Source organism: Lactuca virosa, chromosome 7, assembly GCF_052849685.1.
Source record: "Lactuca virosa cultivar CGN04683 chromosome 7, Lactuca_virosa_CGN04683_v6, whole genome shotgun sequence".
In the NCBI taxonomy this organism is placed as follows: Eukaryota; Viridiplantae; Streptophyta; class Magnoliopsida; order Asterales; family Asteraceae; genus Lactuca; species Lactuca virosa.
In genome coordinates this window covers 209674492-209690079 of record NC_136432.1, presented here as the reverse complement: position 1 = coordinate 209690079, position 15588 = coordinate 209674492, and the positions used below count along the sequence as shown (strand labels likewise).

Sequence of the window (15588 nt, the reverse complement as noted above, 5' to 3'; positions counted from 1 at the left end):
TATATATATATATATATATATATATATATGCACACAAATAGGTGTGTATCTATATTTTTTTTTATAAAATCGTGTTTGTTTAATAAATATTTATTTTTATAACTAGATATTTCATATACAAAAACAATTTAAAAAAAAGTTTTTATATAGAAAATATAAGATTTTTAAGTGAAAATACGTTTTTTTTGTATAAATATGATTTTACTAAGAAAAAACATATTAGAAACAATTCTTTGAGAAAAAAAGTTGTAAAGAAAACTAAAGTTAGGATGAATTCATAATAAAATTCTAAAATTTGGGCAAAAAGGGTAAAGTTTGGACCAAATTTGTAACAAAATTTAAAATCTGGGCTAAAAGTGTAAATTTTTGACCAAATTTATAATAAATTTTGAAATCTGGGCCAAAATTGTAATTTTTGAAAGTTGGATGACCTGTTGACCGGGTCAAATGGTTAAATTGAATACGATTACCGGTATTTGGGACTTAATTGGATAAAAAAAATATATAGAGACTAAATCGATTATGAGGTCAATATGTAGGGCTTTATTACAGTTTTCCCTTTTTTAATTCAAAAAATATTATTGAGAATTCTAAATACCATTAGGAGACTTTTGGTTAGAGCATTACATGCAAGTAGTATAGGAGTTGAATAATGTATTGATTAGAACTACATAAGAATTGAATGGAGTGTGAGTGATGCCATGGAGTAAAGTTGAATGAATGAGTTGAATGATCATTAAATAATTCAATAGAAAGAATAAAATGGTGATTAGGATTGAATAACATTTTAATGGGTTGTGAATGTTATTGTATAATTGTTTAATGGACGAAGTGACCGGATTGTTTTGAAATGACAGCATAGAGAGAAAAAAATCCAAAAACACAGAAGTAGATTAATAAGCAGTTCTCCAATTTCTTGGATCTATGTTGGTGACTATAGAGATACAGATACACACAATGTGACATATAGACATATAGATACACACAATGGTGAACGATCTTCATCACCATTTATAGACTACCAAATATCTGATCAAACCTTTTCTCCTTCTTCTCCCCAGATGCCAAATTGTGATGTTCGTCATTTCAATCCACAAAAACTCGAAATTTCTTGCAGTTAACGTGCCATCATGGATCTCTACATGTTTCAGGCTAGCAGTTCCGACACCCGCCAAAGCTTCAACGAGTTATCCAAACTGCCACTGTAAACTATCCATTCTTCATCTTTCCGATCATCATCATCATCATAATCCTCATTTCGATCTTGAACGGCGAGACATTTCACCGGACCAGTGTGACTATTCAAGACCGACAAACAAGTGTGAACGCCGCTACCTTCACTCCGCCACACACAGATGCTGTTGTCCGCCGACCCACTCAACAACAAGCTTCCGGCAGTCGCAAGACAAAGCACTGCAAGCTTGTGACCCCTCAGAACTCCGCCATGTGACAACGATTGCTTCTTGCGTTCCCAAAAGTTCACCAGTCCATCAGAGGATCCCGCGTACACGGTGGCCTGAGAGGCGTTCACCACCACAGACGTGACAGCGCTGTCTTGATTCAAAAGCGTGGAAGCCAAAAGGTGTTTTTTGGTCTTCCCGACGAACTCCCTCCGCCACACTTTCACCGTCCCGTCTGCAGACCCAGTAAAAACCCAACCATCAAACCCAACAACTACGGAATTAATCGCGTCCTCATGAGCGTTTACAGATTCTAAACATTTCAAATCCGAAATCCTCCAAACTTTCATTGTTCTATCCCACGACCCAGAATACAATAGCCCTTTTTCTTCATCAAAACACATGCAAGCAACGACATCATAATGTTTGATCGACGGAGCGTTACGATGCCGTCTTGCTTCAATGTAATTATTAGGGTTCATGGAGCTCTTGATGTAGTCTCTTGTCCTGGGTAAATTACCGATCCGGTTGTAAGCTTTTTTCTTCTTATCTGAATACTTCCAAACCCGAATTTTCCCATCCTGGTGGCCGGTAAATATCCGATTACCAAAAACGACGATTGCTTTCACTAATCCACTTCTCGATTTGAAACCTGAAAACTCCATCAGATTCTTCCATACTCTAATGTTATTAGAATCCGAACCTGTGTACAACAAATCCCCGGACGATGCTAACGAATATATATGACCCTCTTCACGTATCAAAGATCCGATCAAGCCAGTGTTGTAGATGATACCATCTTCGCCATTGCTTCCATGTGGAAGTGTCCAAGGAGATTCGGAGTAGGGTGATGGCATATGGTTGATTGGAGACATGAAAGAGACTGGTGATGAACATGAAGACAAGACTGGGCTAGGTAATGAGGCGTTGCTAGTGCGGTGACTAAAAAGATTTTCGGAATTTTCTGGTTGTTGGTGGGTAGTTATGAAAACGTTTGGTTCTGAGCTGTGAAGGAGAATGGCGAGTTTATTTCGGACATTGTTTTTCTTCGAAAGGAAGGTTTTTCCAGCAATTTCTTTCGTCATTTTGTTTGAGTTGAATAGATAGATTGAAGGAAGATGAAACAGTCGTTGGTTGTGTATGTTTTGCTGATGATGATGAACAGACGAGAGAGTATCTTTTCTATATATATAGAAAGAGAAAGATAATGTGAAGAGTGATACTTATAATTGGATTTTTGTTGCGAGGTTGTCAAAACTGAAATCTTGGAGATTGGGCGGCTAAAAGTAGGTGTACCATTAGTGGAAAGATTCCACACGTGTCCTAGCATATATGGAGTAAAGTCTTTCTATTTATGTGCACCCCATAAAAAATAACTTTACGCTACCCTAGGCTCTAGGGTTGTCGAATATTAAAGACTTAAAGTTCAATTTGTAAATTATCATTTATTTATTTATCAAAATATCTAAATAATCAGATATTATATTTTCTGATAGCGTGTTTACGTGGCAACCTACCAAACACTAAAAAACAGTGTTAGTTTTTCTCTTTATCACTTCAACCAACCTTTAAAATACATCATTTTAGTGTGTGAGATACATGAAAACACCAAATATGAAAGCCAAAATGTTTGGCCTCTAAAATACACAATTTTAGTGTGTGATTGGAATGGTTACACCATTTTAGTGTTTAAAACTCACCATTTTTGTGTTTTATCATTGGAGTTGGCCTAACAAAAAAAAACTCCTTAAACTTCATTCGGATGTTCTGTTTAATTATTTGTTTAAAAATAAAAATAAATACTCTACTAATTCTCTTCTACATGTTCAAACGTAATTAGTAACGTGGGTAAAATTTTATTTTCTTTGATTTAGAGTTTACTCATTCATGTGAAATTTTTTCAAGGACGTCGACTAATTAATATATACGTAATTGAATCAAATCAATAGGATTATAAAAATGTAGTACTCACAATACCATCATATGTACTTTGAAGCGATTGTACAAACTCTTTCCATAGAGACCGTTCTCATTCACCACCATTTACCAAATAAATCAACGTTTAAATCACCAAGACTTACAATGCATAGGCCTCAATTTTTATGTTGTTTAAGGTATTTTTCCAAGCTATCCATGTGACTTTATTTCCCCCCTCCCCCCAAAAGAAAGAGTTGTGTATACTCTCGAGTCTCTTGATAATGGTCCTAAGAGCTTTAGAAAAAGAGAATAAATAGGTCCCGAGGCTACCAAGGACAACTTTGTATAATTTGTATAAAAATTGGTGAACAGAGGGGCCATAGTCAAAATTTTATATTTTTCGGCCTAATATGTATAAAACTAAAGTATAAGGACTATTTTTGCCAAAAAAAATCAGGGGGGGGGGGGCACAGCCCCCCTAGCCCCATATAAGATCCGTCCCTGGCCACCATACGACAGATTCCTCTCCTTCCAACTTGACACTCTATTTTGAAAATTTTCAATAAGAGCTGTCTAATTACTTGTCTTGGTCATCCTAGCCTCTACTGGGATGTCAAGATAACTGAACGGGAAGGACCCTTGACTACAATGTAACCAACATGCTTTGCAATTTCCTCGTCACCCACTCCGACACCAAACACCTAGCTCTTGGCAAGGTTGAATTTGAGACCAGAAGAAAGAAATAAACATGTAAGCACTCTCGAGAGATTTAATACATTCTCTTTAGACCAATCCCCAATGAATATAACATCGTCTGCATATTGGAATATAGAAAGTTTTCAGCCGTTATTAGGAATATCAACACCTTTGTAAATATTTTTGTCAATAGCTTCCTCCATTGCCGCCCTAAGGTCTTCTGTTGCAATAATGAAAAGGAAGGATGTGAGAGGGTCTCCTCGACGAACACCTCTCTCAAGATGAAACTCTTTTGTAGCATTACCATTAACTAGGATAGAGACTGTGGTTGAAGTTATGCAAGCATTAATCCAAGAAATCCATTTTTCGCAAAAACCCATCAACCGCATCATATTCATTAAGAAAGACCAACTTAGGCTATCAAAGGCCTTATCGAATTTTACAAAACTGCCTATCAGATTTGAAATAATTTCGGACCAACCTGTGAAGGTGAGCAATTTCACACTTGTTAGAGGCCAATAAAAATTATGAGAAAAATTGTGAACAAAGTAGACAAAATTTCCAAACTTCTAGAATTTACGGATCCAAATTTCGACTTACGATGATTTTTCTACAAATTTTCCAACAACTAGGTCAGAAAAGCCAAAAACCAGAAAAATGTGTATTTCACAAAAATCAAGCCAAAAATGATATTTTTGACAAAAATGAGTTTAAATTGTTATTTTTACCACAAACTAGTCAAAAACACAAGTTTTGAACAAAATGGGGGCTAAAGTGTTATTTTTACTATAATTGGACCTTAATTGAAAACTTTGTGGCTTATTGGGCCAAGACCGTCATTTTTACAAAAAGTGGGCTTTTTATATCAATTTTGTAAATAATCGAGCTAAAATAAACAAAAGAATAACAAACGGGTTAAAAACGATATTTTTATCCTTATTGGGCCTGGAAATAATATACATGTTTAGTGGGCCTTAGTGTCCTTTTACATGTATATTGGGCTCAGGGTAAACATTCACATTCCTTTTGTGCCTGGAAATAATAGATACGTATAGTGGGCCTTAGTGGTCCACTTACATGTTTATTGGGCCTGAGAATGAGTTTTATATGTGTTCTTCTTTCTTTTCTGTGTAAATTTTCGATTAAGGATCTAGTGAGACCTGTCGGTTGGCACCTTTGAGTGTACAATCGTAGCATGTAGTTATAACCAGAGTTTCCTGGAGGGAAAGCAGGAGTTTGTGTATAGATCTATACTGGGGTGACACCCCACACCTGAGCTGTTCGATACAGTTAGACTAGGTCAGTCTAGGGTGACAAAAACCTTATCCTATTCCGTCGGCGTCCCAAAGACGCAAAGACAGGCGAAATTGTCATTATTTAGTATGGTTATAACGACTCACTTAGAGGAATTAACGTTATAAGATTTACGGGAAACCATTCTATTTTCTTTTTGGGATAAAACAGGAAACCATTCTAATTTCTTTTTGGGATAAAACGGGAAACCTTCTTTTTGATAAAACGACAATCTATAAGCATCGGTACTCAACCACCGGGGTTGAGATTTCAGCATTATCTATTGTAGACAACATCGGGTTGTCTGGAAATCATTCTCTTTCTATTTTTGTATGTTGGGTCAAAAATATGGTTTATACTTTGCTTTTCTAGTTGATTGTAATTTTCTGTAATATTATATGTGTTTACGGTCAGGTTTACGGCCAGGTAGTGTTTACGGCCGTAAACAGGTTTACGACCGTAAACTCTATTTACGGCCTAATGGGTGTTTACGACCGTAAACTCTGTTTACGGCCGTAAACCCAAGGCCGGCCCAGTCGAGTATATATAGGGGTGAGGGGTGTGAGGAATAGAGTGATGAACGTGAGAAGAAGAGAGAAACTAGAGAGAAAAAAGAGTGTGTGTTAGTGTGTGTGAATCTTGTATCCGGATCTTCATTCATATCAATACTTACAAGATTCATCATCTTCTTCTTCTCCTTCTCTTCTTTCTGATCTGACATCATCCGTTTGATTGGGTTTCCGCACCATCAAACGGATCTGATTGATACACAAGCAGATTAGGGACTTACAATTGGTATCAGAGCTTGGATTGTATCACTCATTTTTGTCAGATCTGGAGCTTATTTGATCTTATTTTTGAAGGATTCTTGCGTTTTTGGATAGATCGTGGCAAAATAAGGGGGGTTTCTTCTTCGCGTTTTTCCTAAAAACGAGTTTTTGATCGAGTTTTGGAGCAAAAAGGGGCAAAAACGCTGTTTTTCGTCAAGAACAGCGATTTCCGAAGTGTTTACGGTCGGCGGCGGCGTTTACGGCTAGGGTTTCCGAGTTTACGGTCCGGAGTTTACGGCTCGCGTTTACGGTCAGCAACGTTTACGGCCTCGCATCTAGCACCACGTCCTTGCCTTCGCGCCTCGGATCCTCGACCTCGCTTCATCCTCGCATTGCAGCAGCCTCGCATCAGTGCTTCGCATTAAAAAATCCATGCGATTTGATGTTCCCGGGGATCGAACCCGGGACCTCTAGTTCACAAGTCAGCGCGCTTAACCAACTCAGCAAGCCAATCACTTGTGACTTAACTTCGAATTTTTGAACTTAACCTCTCCCAGTCGCTTCCATATTTCACAATTTGTCATTTTTAACCCAAAAATTCAAAAAATTTATTTTTAAAATCCATTTTCAACCAAAAATTTTAGTTTTTAAATTTTGACTTTTATTTTTGACTTTTTACTTAAAGTTTTGACTTTGACTTTAAAGTTTGACCTTTGACTTTAAACTTTGACCTTCTTGTTTGACTTTTAAATTTTCAAATTTAGCTTTTCGGTTTGACTTTTAAGTTTGACTTTCAAGTTTGACTTTTAAGTTTGACTTTTCAAGTTTGACTTTTGAGTTTGACTTTTAAATTTGACTTTTGAGGTTTATAGTCAAAGGGCATTTTTAAATTTAGTTTGACTTTTAAGTTCTAGTTGTGCTTTTAATAGTTTTTGAAGTTTACGAGGGAATTGAAGACATGAAAGAGAGTCGTCAGGAGATGTTAAGACAAAATTTCAACATGTTCGATTATATCCCTGGAGAAACCCTGGAAGCTCAGTTGCAGCGTTTTACCACACTCACTACTGAGATGAATATAGCTGGGATCTTCTTGACCAAATCTGAGATAAACAAAAAGCTATTGAATGCACTTCCGAAATCATGGGATATGAACGTGGCTGACATCAAGAAGACAAAAGATCTCAATCGTCTTAGTCTTGCTGCTGTAATTGAAGAACTTGACGCTTTGAATTGTCGAAAAACAATGAGTTCAACAAACCTTCCGGTTAATGAAGTTTCTTGTTCTCAATCATGTGAAGTTTCATGTTCTCAATCATGTGAAGCCACGATTAAACTTCTTCGTGAACATAATGATTTATTAAAAAAAGAAGTTGAGGACCTGAGATATGAAGGTTATCAACTCAGGAAAGGACAGAAACCCCTAAAGGCCCAGTTAGAAACAAAAATAAAGGACTTTAGGAAGCTTCAGGAAGAATTCAGCAACAAGTGTGAAAATTATGACTATATTAAGAGACAACTTGATGCTGTAACCGAAGAACTTGACGCCTTGAAAATTAAGTGTGGGGATGTTAGTTTCAAAAATTATACTGCGTCAAGTAAGACAGTCGACTCCTTATTTGAAACCCAATTAAAATTCTAAGATAATCAAAACAAGGGTCTAGGGTATGATAGTGTTCCTCCACCTTTCAATCATAACTACACATCCATCCCTTCGACACAGGAAGAAATTGACAGGGAGACACATCTTCAATATGGCAAACCAGCTGGTTTTGTATCATGAGGCATTATTAATGTTGATAATCCTGATGCTCCTGATGTTTCTGTTACATGTGCAGGTAAAGTAGTAGAGGATGAGAACAAGGAGAACACCATTGAACAAACCAACATCTCCTTGAACTCTGAATCGGTTGCTTCGAACTCAGTTGCTTCTGATCAACCTGCTGTTCAGAAATACAGGCCACCAATTCCAGTGAAACAGAGTGCCTGTTGTAACTGTGCGTGTGGGAAAAGCAAGAAACAAGGCAAGGATACGCCACCAGGGGCAGGAAGAAACAATTTCCCAGTGAAGAAAAGGACTTGCTTTCACTGTGGAACACCTGGACACATTGCCAGACATTGTCCAAATCGCGCATACGTTCCCTACTATACACAAGGCTGGCAGAATGCGCCAAGAGGGAGATACTTCAAAAGAAACCCCTCAAGGTCACGTTCAGACCATGATGACTGGAACGCGCAGAAGGTCAAGAATCAAACCCACAAGGCCAAGAATCCAACTCCTAAGGGAAATAAGGGAATCCCGGCCAAGAAGCCAAATCCAAGAGATGCTCCCGTGAAGTCAAAATCAAAGTCATCTCAACGGCCGACATCAAGTTCAAAAGCAAGTACTGAGCCACCCATGAGATCGAAAAAGAAATGGGTTAAACCCAACTACAAATGGGTTCCAAAGGCTCACTCTCCCAAATCAACTAATGACTCTAATATTTCTTCATCTTCTGTTTGTGATAAACATGATATGTCATGGGAGAGAGTACCGTGCAAGGATGACAAAGGTCGACCCAGTTTCAAAATGGACTGGGTTCCAAAGACCAACTGATCCCGCTCTGTGTCGGAGCAGCTATGGAGGCATATCATCAGACTTTGGTTTGTTGGTAGTGGCTGTTCCAGGCACATGATAGGAGACATTTCTCAACTGTACAACACTCAGAACATTGTTTGAGAGTATGTGTCTTTTGTGGGAAGGGAAGAAAGGAAGGGATCACTCATGGGGTTAGTGCTTAACGATGTGAAGAATTTTTGGATCTGTTCTGAGATTACACGTGCTGTTCTCAGACCTTCTGGATGCAAATTCAATCGGTGACTTACGGTTTGAGTTTTCTTCTCTATACTCCTGAGTTTTTCGTAAGCTGATTCACTTTAAAGACTAATTTTTGTTTTAGGATAGTTTAAATTTGCGCATTTACTTTCGTTTCTCTCCTATGCACAAATTTAGGGGGAGAAATAAAAACAAAACAAAAAAATTAGAAAGTTTTAAACAAAATCCAAAAACATTAGAAAATCCAAAAATCCAAAAATATGTTGGTTAATGAAATGAGTTTGAGTGAGATGTTTTGGGAAGTGATATTATCAAGTGATAACAGGCAATCTGAGTCTGCGTAACGTACCCAAAGTTGAAGGGTCTATGCTCTGGGTTTGATGCGCTGGTAGGCACGAAAGATTCTAAATGGACTTGACTAGGCAGAGTTGAACTTAAGAAATTCTTAGACTTGACAAATCTTGACCTAGTTAGATCCGTTTAGCCTGACAATACGACGCTTGGATAGGTTGAGCAGGGAGATATATATGGGAATCTACTAGTCACATTAAAGAACATGTACTTGGAACCGTGGATTAACGTTTCCTCGATGTGCGGATTCTGTCCTTAAATCCGGTATTGATGGGGTGACTGGTGAATTCCGATAAGTTAGGTCTGTAGAAGATTATTTTCTTTCTCTCTATCTGTTAGTCATATGTTGCCTCCTCTACGTGATTGAAATACATCCGACCTGGACTACAACACATGCAATTCTATTTCTATGCATCTTCTATCTATGCAATTCTTCCTGCCTGTTAGCCATATGCTGTCTCCTTTGCGTGATTGAAATACATCCGACCTGGTACACACCATATGCACCATTCTACTTCTCAATCCCTCTAAATCTGGTTAGTCATATGTTTCACCCTCTGCGTGATTGGAAGAGATCCGACCTGGGTGTATAGCATATGCATTCTAAATCTCTCTTCTCTCTCAATAATTGTCTGCTCACCCGATGTAAGGAGTACTCTGGAAGTTCTTGATTACGGGGGCATATCAGGAAGCAGGAACCATGTTCTAGTACAATTAATAATTGAACACTCACAGATTGTCTATAGATCTCGATGCTCAATTTAGGTGGACAACAATATCCCTGGTCGTCGTCAGCTGAATGGTCCTTAAGATATAGTATCTAGGAACTTATGATCACTTTGTCTTACAATTATTAGTATGTCCTAAAAATTGTCACAATTTTTCGTGTTTAAGTGGACCACAATACCGACGATCGACCAGACAAAGACGTGAAAATAGAAGGTACCGACAAGCGGATAAAGGTTGTCTAAAAACTTTGATCCCAAATCATTCTTAAAGTTAGATATCATTTTATTTTTGATAAATTTGTTCATAGTTTTCTTCTAATTTAAATATTAGGGGAGAATTAAAAATTTTAAAAACAAACAAAAATCAGAAAATTAAAAATCCAAAAATAGTGTTATTTCTGTTTTATTTCTTTTTCAGAAAATATGAAAAATCCAACAAAAAAAAAATTGTTTCTGTTTTAATTTGTGTGCTAAGTTTTCTTTTAGTTTTGTTTTGTCTTGAAAAGTGATTTCAGGTAAAGATGAAACTCATGGAGTTTGTGTCGAAGATTTATGAGCCAAGGCTTCATCCGTGAGCATCGAAGAATTTTCATTCGAAGGAGAAAGAAATGAAGATTATTCTTTCGACATTCAATCTTTCAACCCCAGAAGCAAGGTGAAGCTGAAATTGAAGAATATGTGACGGATTGCATTGAAGCCTCCTTAATCAGTCTGCTGCTATCTTGAACCTGCTGAAGTGATCTAGAAGTTTAGTTCTCTCTGATATTATCTCTGAAGATTCTCAAGCTGAAAGCGCCATCTTTCAAGAATCTTATCAAGAAGCCTCCTCACCCAATGTGCGTTCAATGCCAAATTCTGAAGAAATTCCAACTGCTCAAGATGAAGTCAATTATTGAAGATTCATCATGTTCATCTTGAAGTTGTGAAGAATTTGAAGATTAAAGTTGAAGCCAAAGCTCCCAATGAAGATTATCAAGAAAGCCAGCTACTTTTTAGGGGGAGCTTGTTGGGTCAGTTGAGAAAATAAAAAGAAAGCTATAAACCAAGGAGGAGATTGTTGGGTCAAAAATATGGTTTATACTTTGCTTTTCTAGTTGATTGTAATTTTCTGTAATATTATATGTGTTTACGGTCAGGTTTACGGCCAAGTAGTGTTTACGGCCGTAAACAGGTTTACGACCGTAAACTCTATTTACGGCCTAATGGGTGTTTACGACCGTAAACTCCGTTTACGGCCGTAAGCCCAAGGCCGGCCCAGTCGAGTATATATAGGGGTGAGGGGTGTGAGGAATAGAGTGATGAACGTGAGAAGAAGAGAGAAACTAGAGAGAAAAGAGAGTGTGTGTTAGTGTGTGTGAATCTTGTATCCGGATCTTCATTCATATCAATACATACAAGATTCATCTTCTTCTTCTTCTCCTTCTCTTCTTTCTGATCTGACATCATCTGTTTGATTGGGTTTCCGCACCATCAAACGGATCTGATTGATACACTTAGGGACTTACATTATAACCATTAACACACATGCATTAATATAAGATCGGACACAAATATTTCAAACCATTTCTTTTTAGAAAGTATCAGATATTTTTGAAAGCACTTTGAAAACGATTCTAAACAAGTACAAAAACCATTTTTATTCAAAACTGCTTATGAACTCACCAACTTTTTAGTTGACGCTTTTCAAAACGACTTGTATTCTCAGGAATTCCAGTAGCAGGTAATAAGTTCGACTATAAGATCAAGTGGTGCGACTTCAAGAAATTTTACCTTCTTACTTTTGTGTAACTGATGAACAAGATTCAATACGTAAACTATGTAAGTGTGTATTTCCAATGTATGATGTTTGGTTGCTATGTTTCATTCATATTCAATTGTTATGATACTGTACACGAAGTCATCCGCCCCCGGACGTTTCCGCCGTCCAGGTTCGGGGGTGTGACAATTATCAATTATGTTTTACTATATAATTCCTAGATTCATGGGATCGCTAATAACAAATTTAATTAGACATGATTGATCTCATCTATGCCTCGAAATTCTCTTGCTTAAGTGACCTTTATCACAAAAGATTTCCGATCAAATCATCCAATTTGAAAAACTTGTGTAATTGGCCTATAACTTGGTTAGAGAAATCGCGAATACACCCTGACCATGTAAATATAACACTAAGCGGTTAGGTGGCCTTTATTCCACTAGTGCATACAAGAAATGTGTAAGTGTTTTTTAAAACGGATTGCATAGATTTAAGGTTTGTAAAGGGTCTTTGATGTTTTTATAATTCTAGTTTAAAAAACAAAATATATCATGGTTATTTCATTCATCCAATAAGCCATGATATACTTTTAAAAAATCTTATTTTATGTAAAATCACATTTTAACAATGTTCTTTTATAAAATCTGGTTTTATAAAATTGACACGATCAAATTTTAATAACTAGTATTAAGTCTGACGTTTTAGCGCTTTAGAACATTTCTAAACCTTTTAATAAAACATCCTATTATAAAATAAGGTTTGGATTTTGATAAGTTTACAAATCTTTATTATAAACTTATATAATTTTAATCTTGAAATTTTACCGGTTATTGGTTTTAACGATAAAATTTGTTTTAATTTTAAAAGTATTTTACCATCTTATGTGAAAAAGGTAAATTTTATTAAAACCAAACTCCTTTGTGATGTTTATTTATGTTCAAATATTATTTTGCATTTGAAAAACTAATTTATCAACCATAACGTAATAATAACAACATACAAATTAAACAACACAAACATGTTAAAAAGATATGCGCATAAACCAACCAACTATTGACATTTAAAAGGACCAAAAATTTTCTAGGAATGTTATTGTAGAAGTTCCCACTTGAGAAAACACTCATTTCTTGCAAAAAGTTGAAAGACTTCTGGAAAGTAAAAAATTAAGCAACAAGCAATACTTTTTAGAAAAGGTTGTAGAAAGTGTTGCACTAGGACCAGTAGCTCCAAGGGAAACTGCCAACAGTAACACCTTTAGCAATAGTTTGCAGAATGGTTGCTTTTTTCCTGCACACTAAAAAGTTGCGAAAATTCACTTTTGTTACATTTTTGTACAAATAAATTATTTCTAAAAACTAATCTATTACTTACAAAAATAAACCAAGAAAACTAATCTATTTAATTATTACATACTATATGAATAACTAAATATTATAACCACTTTTTTTCAACAAATCAACACAAACAACAATACAAAGGTCATTGGCTAGTTTATGTACATCATACACATTTATATACTTGAAATTATATAAAACAACTATTTTTTTTATCTAAGACAACTTTTATGACTAAAAAGAAGCATGTAAACTTCTAGTCATAAAATAAAAATTATAAACATTTTAAAAGTTGTCACAAAAAATATGTATGGATTTTTCTTGCAAAGAGAAAACAATCAATGTTTTCCGAAAACAAAGATTTCATCAACTTAACAAATAGTCTAACTAATCTTGCAAAAATGGCTTTGATACCAATTGTTGGGTTTTTTTTTTTGAAATTTGTTTCATGAACATAAAGATGGCAACAGGAGACTTTTGATTTTGAGCAAAATAAAACTAGTTTTATTCCCACCAAAAGATCATTTTGCAAGACGTAGAAAGATTAAAACAACCATAGAAAGGAAAGCAAAACAATCTTTGAAGACTTTGGTTCCTTTTGGAAATTAGGAAGTTAATGAAGATGGATTTAAGCTCAAGGAATAAGCTCTCTTGAAGTATCCACAAACATTTTCCAACTTGATAAGATGTTATTTTCTTTCTTGTAATAATACAAACACTCTTAAGCTTTAAGTCAAGAACCAAGTAATTAATTAAAGAGAGATGCAAGTATCAACATCTTCTTACTTTCATCTTAACACTTTAATAGAGAAAACAAGAGAGAATAAGGAGAGGAGAAGGCTAAAATTTCTTGGTTTTTGTCTTAGTGAAAGAAGTGAGAAAACTAGTTCTTTTAAGTCCTTACTTTAAGCCTTTATCCCATGGGTCTTAGCACTTTCAGACACATGCTTTATCAAACTAACTAGCCATACTTTCTAAGAGCATGGTGTGTTGTATAAATTAATCAAAATCAATTTTTCTTACTTCTTTATGGTCACCTTGAATATTTCATAAAAAGAAGAAGCTAGTTTTTCTATAAAAACTCTTCTAATTTTATAACATATAAAACATATACATCCATATAAGACAAAAACCCTTTTTGGTCCAAAAAGATATACATGACATAATAAATCATACTTTATGATATATTATGATATGTCTTTATACTTAACATTTAAAATTAATATTTCAATGAAATAAATAATTTCCAATTAATAACAAGAATTATATATATTTATCAAGGATCAAATTCTTATAAATAATATATTTGCATCAAGTTGTTGTTAGTATGACCCTTTAGGATCATATATTATCTAGCAATATCATTCTATAATGACTCTTGGGCATATAGATCTTTCAGTTTTGGAAGTATGTACATCTAGTTTTGTTGATGATTGGGTCTTGGACTCTGGAGCATCCTATCATATGACATGCAATCGTGACTTGTTCGACTCCTTCACAGAGTGGAATGGAACAATCAAGATGGGTGATGATTGGGTGAGCAGTATCAAGGGAAGTGACATGGTGCAGATCAAGATGCACAATCATATGGTTAGGAAACTAGATTGTTGGTTCATCCCGGAGCTTCGAAAGAATCTAATTTCTCTTGGCACTTTGGTGTAGGATGGATTGAAGTATACTGGAAATGGTGTCTGGTTAAGAGTCTCAAAGGGTCATCTTGTGGTTATGAAGGGGAAGTTGAATCACGGGATTTATATCATGGAAGGCATGACCATAAGGGGAATGGTGACTGTATCACAATCCTTGGATCAGTATGATGATGAAAGAAAGTTGTGGCATCATAAGTCAAGACATGTGAGTAAAAAGTGGTTGTTTGGTGGAGATGCAACTACAAATGCTACAGCTAGTGAATCTTGTCTTCAAGAGATACAACACAGTGTGAAGTTCAGTTCAGTTTAATACTAAAGCAAGGAGATCGTCGAGTGTGTTCACGCAGGTCTATGGGGTTCTTTTCCTATAAAGTCTCATGGTGGATGTCAATACTTTGTGACTTTTATCAATGATTACTCAAGGAAAACGTGTGTGTACTTTCTAAAGACAAAGGACCAAGATGAAGTGTTTGGGGGATTCTAGGAGTGGAAGACCATGGTTGAGAAACGGACCGGGAACCATGACAGTTTACTCATAATGGAAAATAGGTTGGAATTATGCAAGGCTTCATTTGACAAATTCTGCAAAATAGAAGGTACAGTAAGGCATCACACTATATGGCTAACACCACAACAAAGTAGAATGGCAGAATAGCTGAACCAAACACTGATGGAGCATGCTTAGTGCATGTAATTTTCTACTGATTTGTTAGAGCAATTCTAGGTGGATGCAGTCAACACTGCTTGTTATCTGGCGAATAGATCTCCATCAACTGCAACTGTTTGTAAGACTCCTCAAGAGGTGTGGTCTGGGAAACCCTATGAGAATTCTGGTTTTTGATTGTTTGGATGCCCTGCTTATGCTCTTGTAAATAATGGTAA

At 35.9% G+C, this 15588-nt stretch overlaps 1 pseudogene; it reads right to left on the bottom strand.

The window, feature by feature from the left end:
* Positions 1-885: 885 nt before the first annotated feature.
* Positions 886-2573, bottom strand: LOC145127890 (protein JINGUBANG pseudogene; annotated as a pseudogene).
* Positions 2574-15588: the final 13015 nt, after the last annotated feature.